The sequence below is a fragment of the Macaca nemestrina genome, chromosome 4 (genome assembly GCF_043159975.1).
Source record: "Macaca nemestrina isolate mMacNem1 chromosome 4, mMacNem.hap1, whole genome shotgun sequence".
Lineage (NCBI taxonomy): Eukaryota > Metazoa > Chordata > Mammalia > Primates > Cercopithecidae > Macaca > Macaca nemestrina.
In genome coordinates, this window is record NC_092128.1 from 98,773,684 (window position 1) to 98,785,568 (window position 11,885).

At 42.2% G+C, this 11,885-nt stretch overlaps 1 protein-coding gene and 1 long non-coding RNA gene across 2 annotated transcripts in view; both read right to left on the reverse strand.

Annotated features, from left to right (window-relative positions):
- Nucleotides 1-11,885, reverse strand: part of LOC105475778 (JAZF zinc finger 1) — a 351,209-nt gene that overhangs the window by 263,425 nt on the left and 75,899 nt on the right. The window lies entirely within an intron of this gene.
- The window catches only part of LOC139362827 (uncharacterized), a 30,600-nt gene continuing 27,533 nt past the window's right edge, over nucleotides 8,819-11,885 (reverse strand). The window contains exon 2 of the long non-coding RNA XR_011622260.1: nucleotides 8,819-10,631. This is a non-coding gene — a long non-coding RNA (uncharacterized lncRNA). The remainder of the gene's footprint in view (nucleotides 10,632-11,885) is intronic.

Sequence of the window (11,885 nt, forward strand, 5' to 3'; positions counted from 1 at the left end):
AAGAAAAAAGAAAAAAGAAAAGGAAAGGAAGGAAGGAAAGGAAAAGAAGGAAATTTTTATCTAGAAATTTCCATTCATAGACAAATAATCAAAACATTATTCCATGTAACTTCAATTTCTTTCCTAAAACATGTCCCTGAAAGGGTTTCTACAAAGTGTTCTAGTTGCCATGTGCATTTGAAGAACACAGAAGTGCACAATCTTTTTAAAAGCATTTTTAAATTTTGATGTTTCAATACTTCAGTAGGACTTACCACCCCTTACTTCCCACCATTAATTAGCATCTGTGAATCTGGTGTTTGATATGGTTTGGCTGTGTCCCCACACAAATCTCATCTTGAATTATAGTTCCGTAATTCCCACATGTTGTGGGAGGGACCAGGTGGGAGATAACTGAATCATGGGGGCAGTTTCCCCCATACTGTTCTCATGGTAGTAAGTCTCACAACATCTGATGGTTTTATAAGGGGTTTCCCTTTTCACTCGACTCATTCTCTTCTGTCTGCTGCCATGTAAGACGTGCCTTCTGCCTTCCACCATGATCGTGAGGCCTCCCCAGCTACATGGAACTGTGAGTCCACTGAAACTCTTTCTTTATAAATTACCCAGTCTCGGGTATGTCTTTATCAGCAGCGTTATCAGCAGCGTTATCAGCAGCGTGAAAACAGACTACTACAGTGTTGCAGACAAAAAAATTACTGATTGGATAACTTCAAACTTAAGTTATCTGAAAAACTTGATTCTTCATCAATTACCACTTACATATGTTCCTTTCAATTTGCTAAAAATTTCTCTTGGTATATGACCATTTCACATTGCTAAAATCCAGTCAGCTCTCTCAGGCAGCGAGTTCACTGGGCTGTTTTGCACATTCAGGGGGAAATGAAGAGAGTGCCACAGTGATAGTTCACTTCTCACTGAGCTTTGGGCAAACCCAAAAGACAGGTGCCTGCCTGCAGATGCTGTCCACTGTCTCTTCTTTTCAAATGCTGTAGCACCCCCCTGTGGCAATGCCTGCAAACAAGTCAATAACAAGAATGCCTTTTAGAATGAGCTGCAGACAAAAGGGTGTAGGGGGCAGGACCTAGGGAGGGAAGAATATATTCAGTGCTCAAGACAACTTGACCCTCCTTCTTCAGTATTCCATATATTTATTCGCAAATCTTTATTAAATGTTACAAGCACATCATAAATGTAGAGACACCGCAGGACAGACCATGGTCCCACCCCTAACTGGAACTTAGATTCTTGTGTGGCCAAAGCAAGAGACAGACAGTAACTATGAAAGCACACAAATAAAATCATTTCAGACAGTGATACATGTCCCCACGACTCAGAGGTGGAAGAAGTATACATGTTCAAAACAGGGTAAGGCTATGAGACATGGTAATATGCATATATCAGCAATGTAACCCTCTGAAGTAGAAGTCAACATTCTATCTGCTCGGAGGCAATAGACATTTGCACTTCTTTTTCGGATCAAGACAGGATCTAAAAGTAAATCGTTGTCTGACTCCCCGATATCCCTTCTTCCCTTTTCTCATCAATACAGATCGCTAATGTTCACTCAGAACAGAGGCTACATTTGCCAGCCTGAAGGTCCCACAGCTGGCAAGGGGCAGGACAGAAACCAAAGGACTGACTCGCCAAACATCAGCAGTCTCCTTTCCAGCCCCAGCACGTCTCTCCAGGGCTGCTCGCTTCTGCCTATCCACTCTGTAGCACAAAAAGCCTGGAGAGGCTTGGCCTGGCCTGGGTTTCTGTCCTGACATACCAGCTAACTTGTCTGTGACCCTACACACATTAATAAGTTCTGTCTCCAAACTGTCATCTGCTGAAAAGCAGCCCCCTATCTTATAGGAATGTCATGGGGGAAGAAGGAACCCAGTAGGCACCCAGGACTTGAAAATTTCTGGCAGAAGGAACATGGGCAAGCAGACCCGAAGCTTCTCCTTCCAGGCAAGAGCACCCGCTTCACCACCACTTATTCATGTTTTGCTTATGGTGCTTTTTAAAAATTATTTTTTTTTATGTTTTTGCCAGCTCAGTCCCACCCTGTGGCCAGAGGGGACCAAGGGCCGAGCTGTGCCTCCTCATGATGTTTTAACAATGCCCTCTTTGCTCCACTGCCCTCAATCGTCGTACCAAAGCCCCCTTAGTAAGACGGCAAGGAGGAAACACACCGAAATATATCTGGAGTCCCAGCAAGAAGCTCCATCCAGAAAAACTGGCACCCCAGAGAGAGGCACAGTCTCTACTCTGTGTTTTGGCTTATGCGATACCCACATTTACCCCAAGGTTGTGCCATCTCCAAATTTGAGAAGCTCCCACAGCACCAAAGCCAAACTACTTTCAAGGCTCTACGCAACCTATCCCATCTTATTCCCACAAGTCTTCAGTTTCATCCCAGCCCATCTCTTCACTCTCCATCAAGAGCACCACGATCATTCTACGTATTTGTTCACTCTCTCGGGCCTCCTAGGCAAGCCCTATATTAGTCCATTTTTATACGGCTATGAAGAACTGCCTGAGACTGGGTAATTTATAAAGGAAAGAGGTTTAATTGTCTCACAGTTCAGCATGATTGAGGAAGCCTCAGGAAACTTACGATCATGGCGGATGCAGGGAGGAAGGAGAAGTGCCAAGAGAAGCAGGAGGAGCCCCTACAAAACCATCGGATCTTATGAGAACTCACTCACTATCATGTGAACAGCATGGGGGAACCACCCCCATGATTCAATTACCTACAGCTGATCTCACCTGTGACACATGGGGATTATGGAGATTATAATTCAAGATGAGATTTGGGTGGGGACACAAACCCTAACCATATCAAGCCCCTTCCTCAAGGAGTTCTCTGGCTTTCTGCTCATCTTCAGCCCACCTGTCCTTCTAGCAGAGCCTCTGCTGCCTTCCAACAGGTAATCATGGTCCCCTCCTCTGAACCTCAAATCCCTGTGAGATCCTAAGAGGGCATCAGTCAGCTTAGGTTGCCATAACAGAACACCACAGCCAGGGTAGCCTGAACAACAGAAGCAATTCTGGAGGGCAGAAGTCCCAGATCAAGGCACCACCAGGACTGTTCGGCTGAGGCCTTGCTTCCTGTCTCATAGGCTGGCCCTCTTGCTGTGTCTTCACATGGCTGAGACAGAGAGCTCTGGTGCTCCTCCTCTTCTTATACTGGCACTAGCCTTTATCAGGCCCCAACCACATGACCTCGTTTAACCTTCGTCATCTCTTCAAAGCCTCCATCTCCAAATACCCTGGGGGTTAGGGCTTCAACATATGAAATTTGGGGAGACACAAACATCCCATAACAGCAAGGGTGGCGTGAGACAGAAGACACTAAAAGGGAGAGGGATAAGCAGAACTGAGAGGGAGGCCACTGAAGAGAGAAGGGGGAGGCAGGCCCTCTGTCTGCTCTTGAAGTTGGAAAAAAGAAGAATGAAGGGAACAAGAGGGCCAGAGGGTAGGGTTGTCTGAGGAGTTCTGTGGTGAGGAAAAAATTATGAGTAAAAGGCAACACTTTTGGTTATAAAGCACAATAAGCTATGACAAGAAGCGGTCCTTTGGTGTTAACTCTCTGAAGGTTAACTTGACTGGACCATATAAATCGGAAATGACCTTTCCCTTGTCATAAAAATAACTGAAACCCTTATAGACATAATGAAAAACGTACTATCCACTATTGAGCAAGGAAAAACATCTATCATCAAATTAAATATTTTGTCTTTTAAGTGCATGAGCAAAATAATTTACATAAGAACTACAATTTTCACATAATCATTCATGCATGTTGATAGGCAATTCAAGGAAAAATTCATAAAACAGAACTGTAGCTCAAATCTGTTCTGAACAATTTATCTTTTTACTAGAAGATGGCCAATAAAAGACTATTTTTTAACTTTTTCATTTGCAATTTTTTTTTTTTTTTTAATTCTCAAATTGCATCTGTGTCTCAAATAAAGTAATGTGAACATTCTACCTCTGGGGTGTGGAAAAGCAGCCATGGCTGCTGGATGGCCGTGGGAGGCTGACTGCAAATGAAACACTGGCTTACACTGCCCTCTGCTGGTATACTGACCACATTTCAAATTCCTTCGTTTACAAAGTTGCCAAAAGACGTTCAGTATTTTGAACCAGCAAATTCAAGCCTAATTACTAAAAACAGGTTGTGGAAAATATTACCAAGTGGCGTAAATGCCATCTGCACCACATCAGGCACACATTCCTAATGAAAAGGGCACATGTGCAGAAAGAGATGGTGCCAAATCACATCTGCTAACCTAATATAAAGGGTTTTTAACTAACTCTTTAAAATATGCATTAAGTTCACAATAACGCCTTTAAATCACCCCCCTCCTTTCCCACTCAACCCCTGCCATGCCAACCAACTTTTCAGAAAACAAATAAATATTGCAAAAAATTAAATCTTGGCTCCCACGACTGCATTTGGGCCTCTGTTTAAATCAGCTCGGCAATAAATAACTGCATGTTACCACAGTTTACAAAATTCATTTTCTAAGTACAGACTTTTTTTTTTTTATCTAGATGCTGCTAATTTGCCAGAATGTTGCTGGAAAACATGCCATTTGTTTAAACACACACAACATCAGCCTCCATTAAAATGATTACAGCATCATTCAAAAGTCTGAAGCATTTATTAGGTGTCTCTAATTCCACAGAGCCTTTTACTAAGCCCTGTATAAATGGGTTAAGCCAAATTCCTGCCTGAGAGCTTATTTCCTAAAATAGATGAAGTCACACACATTGACACAATAGAACAACACAGGTACACTAAGTTAAGTGAATGTACCTACATTGTGTTCTGAAGCAAGAAATGGGAGAGTTGTAGGAGCCGGATATATAAAGGGTGGGGTAAGAAGAAATCACAGCTGTCTACGAATCAGCCAGCAAGTCCTTTAGGAGGAGGTGGGATTTCAGGTAGCTGAATGAAGGGGAAGCTTCGGGGAGCTAGAAAGAAAGGTGGCAGCCACAGGACTGCTAGAGTCTGGGAGGTCATTTGCATGTAGAAATGGGATGACAGGAAAGAGGTAAATCTTGGAAATGCCATGACTCCCAGCAGCCACACAGCAGCTTGCTTTAACCAAGCCCAGAACACTACGCACTTCTGCACAGGGGTGCCCAGCTCCAGGCTACTCATTAAATTCTCAAAACTATTCCATAACATAGCTATTATTATTAAATCCCAAGTTTTACACATGATGAAACTGAAGCACACAAAACAGAACATTTTGTCTCTAGACCCCAAAAACCTTAAGCTTGCTGCTATGGACTGAATGTCTGTGTCCCCTTAAATTCCTATGTTGAATCTGTAATCCACAGTGTGATGATATTTTGAGTGAAGCCTTTGGGAGATGATCAGATCATGAGGGTCTCTGGATGGGATTAGTGTCCTCATAAGAAGAGAAACCAGAGAGCTTTTCTTCCCCCCTCTCTCTCCCTGACACATGTGGACATAGCGAGAAGACAGCTATCCACAAACCAGGTAGCAGGCCCTTACCAGGAACTGAATCAGCCAGCACCTTGATCTCAGATTCCCCAGTCTCCAGAACTGTGGGAAATAAATGTTTGTGTGTAAGCCAAACAGTCTATAATATTTCGTTGTAGCAGTATTTCGTTGTAGCAGCCCAACCTAAGACACTTCCTGAGTGCAGGGACCAGGTACGTCTTCCTCATCTTTATGTCTTTAGTATCTAGCACCTTTAGTGCCTGGCATATAGGAGGTATACAGCGACCACCAGGAGGCATTACTAAACAAATACCACGCAATCATAATCTCCCCAATAGAATGTAAATCTGGTTCAGAATGGAACATTATTCACTTTTTATTTCAGAGTCTCCTTTACCTAAAGTGCAACTAGATTCTAGTTCCTTTGAACTCTGGGATGCCTCACAATGTGTCCCACTGAGGATAAATGAATGCTAGACTCACAATGAAACATTTGATGGTAAGAGATGATTAGTAATGATGACGGTAATGGTAACCGCTAACACTGACTGTACTGACAACATGTTGGGCATTGTGCTAAGCATATCATGCACAACATTTCATCTAACCATCAGGAAAACACTCCGAGGACAGAACTATGACCATCCTCCAGTGCAACAAGAAAGTCCATAAAGGGAGGTCCACTAGTCATGCCCAACTCCTACTCTGGGATTATTCCTAAAACAAAGCAAAATGTTCTGAATTAAATGTCCTCTCTCTCGGGCCATGATAGGCATCCATGAGCTACTCTACCTTTTCCTAATAAGCAGCAGGGCAAAGTCAGCACTAGGACTGAGGGATGCCAGCACCACTTTCTTGGGACTTTCTGTTATTGTTGACCTGTTAGCCAATGTGACTTAGAATAACGTGGAGATTATTTGCAGTATGGAATGGAAACCTTCCTCTTCTTTTCAAAGAGGAAAGTATACTTTGTTCAAATGTCCAGTATCTTGTCTCTTATGATGACAGTTGGCCACATCTCCATCCCCAAATTCCAATGCTCTTTAGCATTTGGTACTTATTTCTTAAATGTGTATTCAGTCTGACTAAAAGAAATTATATGAAATTTTCATTGTCTATTCATAACTTCCAGCAAGACTAAAAAGCATTTTTTTTTATAGCTAATAAATTCCAGCTTAGAAAAGTTAAAACTTCCACGCTTTGGAATTTCACCAACATGGGGGAGAGGAGTATGCAAGATGGAACGGCTTTTTAACTTTTTTTTTTTTTTTGAAATGGAGTTTCACTCTTGTTACCCAGGTTGGAGTGCAATGGAGCGATCTTGGCTCATTGCAACTTCCGCCTCTTGGGTTCCAGCGATTCTCCTGCCTCAGCCTCCCAAGTAGCTGAGATTACAGGCATGCACTACCATGCCTGGCTAATTTTGTATTTTTAGTATAGATGGGATTTCTCCATGTTGGTCAGGCTAGTCTCGAACTCCCGACCTCAGGTGATCCGCCCACCTCGGCCTCCCAAAGTGCTGGGATTACAGGCATGAGCCACCATGCCTGGCCTTTTTAACATATTTTTAAAAGCTAACCAGTGACAAAAAAAGAACTAATGAACAAGAAGGGGTCCTCACTTTCCTACAAAAGGATATGGCCTTTTAGTCTCCAAGATTTTAGTGCTTGGAGCTCCACTTGGCCTGCCTCAACACTAGGAACAGCCAAGAGAAGTTTCTGTGCTCACTAAGAGAAGAGAGATGCACTAAACATCGTGTTCTTTTTAATGGTTCTGATTATATATATCCAAGTACTTAAAGTCAAGTTTTTGAAAGATGCTTGCTTTCTTCTGTTAATTAGTCTAAAATCTAGTATTGGAAGGAAGAATCGTGGACAGTGTGTTCCACACCCCCAAATTTATTAGAAAGGACAAAGCGGAAAGTTCCGAGGAGAGGGTGGGGAGAGAAACCCATCAGCCTTAATAAATGAGAGTAATACTTCTGTTCATAAATCAAGTTCAAAATAAACTATAAACCAGGATTTCTAAACCAATACATAAGAGCATTTTTATAAACCACAATCCTTACATGAACTCTGGGTTTTAGATTAGCATCTCTCTGAGCTTGCCTAAAACTTGTATAAAGTAAATCATTCCAAATCCAAATCAAAAAAGTTTTATTTTTCAAACTATTGATTGTTCAGGTAGAACATATGTATATATAATAACAAGATATAACCCCTATTAAATGATGAGGTCTCCATTTTACCAGCAGGGAGAGGTACTTTCAGATGGATGGAATTACATCTCAGACAACTTCTCAATGCTTAGGGTGATTCTGCAAGCTTAATTTACGGTCCTGTAAGTTAAGGCTCTATGAGCAACATGATTAGTGTCCTACAAAATGGCTCAGTTTAACTTAACCCATCACAGAAGTGCCTTCACACTCTGATCACTCTAGACCCAAACTTAAAGAAGTATAAGAAAGGAAAAGAAAACAGAATTACAAGACCACCATCCATATGCACTGCTTTAAAAATGTGCCGAAATTCTGAGAAGCAAAGGTGTGTCTGGAAAAGAATCCAGAGAATAGCTGGACTAAGTCTGTGGTAGGTGGACATGGGGCCACCAAGAAACAGGTTTGAGGCATCTGTGCATCTACACTGTATTTTGTATTGGGTTAAAAACTGGGGAAAAAACAAAACAAAACTTTAGGCAGCACTCATCCACTCTGGATAAAGAATAAACTCTCCATCTAACAGTGAGCTGGTGACAGGACTTATTTACAGACCATGTCATCTAAGCACCTGAAAAGATAAAAATATCATAGTGATTTTTATGAAGTTTACATTTTCAGAATTGCTTTGAAGCATGTTTAGTGACTTAATGACATAAGCATTCCTTCGGCATTCCAGATAACAATAGAGGCATTGGAAATACAGGAGGAACTCTTTTTTTATCCTCATCGTGCCACATTAATTTCGTAAATAACACAACTGTGACTTCAAACACAATTAATCTGATATTTCTGCCACTACAGCTTTTCAACGTTTGAGCTCTTGCTGTATACCACTTATTAAACACACCTCTATCACAGATACACAGTTATACTATGTGTTATATATTATTTATTACATATACTATGTTATATATTGATTCTACTGTAAGAATATCTGAGAAGACTAGGGTGCCCAAAAAGGGCTGAAAGGGAATCACAGAAGATTCTGACACATTTACAGTTTTGGCCAGTCATGGTGGCTCATGCCTGTAATTCTAGCACTTTGGGAGGCTGAGGTAGGAGGATTGCTTGAGGCCAGAAGTTTGAGACCAGACTGGACAACATAATGAGACTCATTTCTACCAAAAAAAAAAAAAAAAAAAAAAAAAAGGCTGGCATGGTAATGCATGCCTGTAGTCCCAGCTATCTGGGAGGCTGTGGAGGGAGGATCGCTTGAACCCAGGAGGTTGAGGCTGCAGTGAGCCATGATCCTGCCACTGAACTCCAGTTTGGGTGATAGAGCAAGACTCTGTTTCAAAAAAAACAAAAACAAAATAAAATTTAAGCCAATTTTAAGTGTGTGCTTGGTGTATTTGAGAATCTGTAAAAAAAAAAAAAAATACATATTTAACTGCTTGAGGGAAATTCCTTTTTTTTTTTTTCTTAGCTCAAAACGGATCAATATGACAGGGGATGCTTTTAGATGTATTTTAACAGAATACAGCTAGAAGGATAAAATGCTAATTTTCTATGCATTGTCTTATGAACCACAGAGGAATAAATGGTGCCTCATCAGACACGTCTCAGTGATGGAACTGGGGAGTGGTGCCACCCTGAGTGGGAGGCAGGGCACCAACAACCCTTCCCAGCCTGTGCCACCACCCTGATTGCCCAGAACCCCCGAGGGACAATGCAGAGGCAGGCAGCTAGAGGGACAGCTTAGCTTGGGCTCAAATCTGAAACACAGAAAGAGATAAGAGAGGACCAAATCCATCCCTGCTCCAGCATTTGCTGCAAGGTAACCACAAGCAAATGTCTTTATCTCTTAGGGCGCTTGCTGCAAAAGTGGAAACAGTAACAGCTACACCTCACAGAACTATGGTGAGAATTAAAAGACATATTGTGAATAAAATGCCTGGCAATCGCGCCCAGCGCATGCTTAAGGCTCAGTGAATAGAAACGATTCCCGTTAAGTATCACTCTCTGACTTCTGGGTTTGTTCTCATTGGCAATCCCTAGGTTATTTCTTATCACCATGTCATTGCAAACCATATCATAAATATCTAGGCACTATTTGAGAAAAAAAATACAACAATGTATACTTATACATTGTTGGTGAAAAAGGGTATATAATATTTAGCATAAAATCATTTTTTGAAAAAAATGTCTACATAGGTGGTTGGAAAAAAGTCTGAAAGGACATATACTGATTTGTAAGCATGGTAGATTCTGAGTGGTATAACTACAATCAACAGCTTTGGCTTTCCTTTTGCTTCTCTGGTTTTCTAATTTTTCTATAGTAAGCATACATTCCATAGTTACATAAAAATATGAGAAATCAAAATTTTCATACATACTAAAAAACAAAATCAGAAGATACTGCTGCTAAAGTATCAGGACTAGTACAAACACAATACCACCTCCAATGCAAAAGCACACGATGACGTAAAACAGCACTCAGAGGTCAAGCACAGCCAGAGGACTCTCATGGCAGAGAGAAAGTGAACTTGACCTTGAGCCCTAACCCAGCTATTTCCCAGCCACAGCCCTCGGGGAGTCATTTATCTTAGGCCTCAGCTTATGACCAATTGATGTATCCATTTTTGCCCCAGTGGCAACACTTGCTAGATATGACCAGTCCCTTCTCCTTGGAACACTGCCTTGGCTTCCAGGTCACTCCCTCCTGGCTTTTCCTTCCACCTCGGTGGTCCCTCCTTGGTCTCCTTTACTGGTTCCTGGATCCCATCCAGTCTATTGTTTTAATGCCCACCAATCCCAAATGCATATCTTCAGTCCTGACCTCTCTCCTGAATTCCAGACTTGAATATCCAAAACTGCATGGTGGTACTTACCTATAGTTCCAGCTATTTAGGTGGCTGAGGTGGGACGATCACTTGAGGCCAGCGGTTTGAGGCTGTAGTGTACTATGATTGTGCCTCTGAAAAGCCACTGCACTCCAGCCTGGGAAGCAGAGCGAGATCCAACTCTAAAATATTTTTTTTTTAATTGCCCACTGAAGATTATCATTTGGCATCTAATAGGCATCTCAAACTTAACCTGGCCAAAACAGAGATCCTGATTTCCACCTTCCTCCAAAACTTCCTCCAGCCAGTCACCCTCATCTTAGCGAATGCCAACCAAATCCTTCCAGTTGTTCAGGTCAAACACTCTGCATTCATCCTTGGTTTCTTTCTTTCTCTCATACCCAAACCAAACCTGTTGACCTTACCTCTAAAATCTACCCAGAACTCTAGCACTTCCCACCACCTTCACAAGTACCACCTGCACCAGAACCACCATCTTGTTACTGGACTATTGCAATCCCCCTTTAATCAGCCTCCCTTCTTCCATCCTTGTCCCCTCCAGTCTACTCAAGACACTGCAGCCAGAGTCACACTATTAAAGCACCCATTCATCCATCCTGTCACTCCTCTTCTCAAAGCCTCACTGGCTCCCCATCTCCCAGAGTAAATGCCTCAAGCACACACTGGCCTATGTGGGTGCCCACTACCTTATCTCCCCCTGCCCTCTTTCTCACTCACTCCAGCCCCACTGGCCTCCCTGCAGTTCCTCCAGCACACCGGGCAGGCTCCCACCTCGGGGCCCCAATCTGAGCTGTTCCCTCTACTTAGAATGCTATTCTCCCAGTTGGCCACCTTCCCACTTCCTGCAGGTCATTACTCAAATGTCTTCTCCCCAGGGCAACTCCCCGGCCACCCTAGGTAGTACTGTGACAACCCCACACTCTCCTCTCCACTTTCCTTGTCTTACTTTTCTCCATGGCAGTTTCATTTCCCAACATAACTTTTGTTTCACTCACTTCATTTATTTGTGGTCTGTCTCCCTACAGCTAACACATAAATTCCACAAAAACAGGATTTCTTTATTGTTTTGTTCCCAATTGTATCCTTTGTACCTAGGACAGGGCCTGGCAAATACTAGGCACTCAATAAATATTTACCGAATAAACAAATAGGATTTAACAGCCTGCCCTTACTTGTCTGAGTTATATAAGAAGCCCACAAAATAAGGAATGTAAACATAACTACTTAATAATTTGTCACTTAAACATGTGGATAGTGTTATTATTATCACTGTTGTATTGAAGATGTGTCCCAGTTCTGCCACATGTGGCCTTAATTAGTCATGCTTGACCTGTGATTCCCCACCCCCCTCCTACTTTATTTATTTCAGTACCAAGGCTGGTAACTGAGA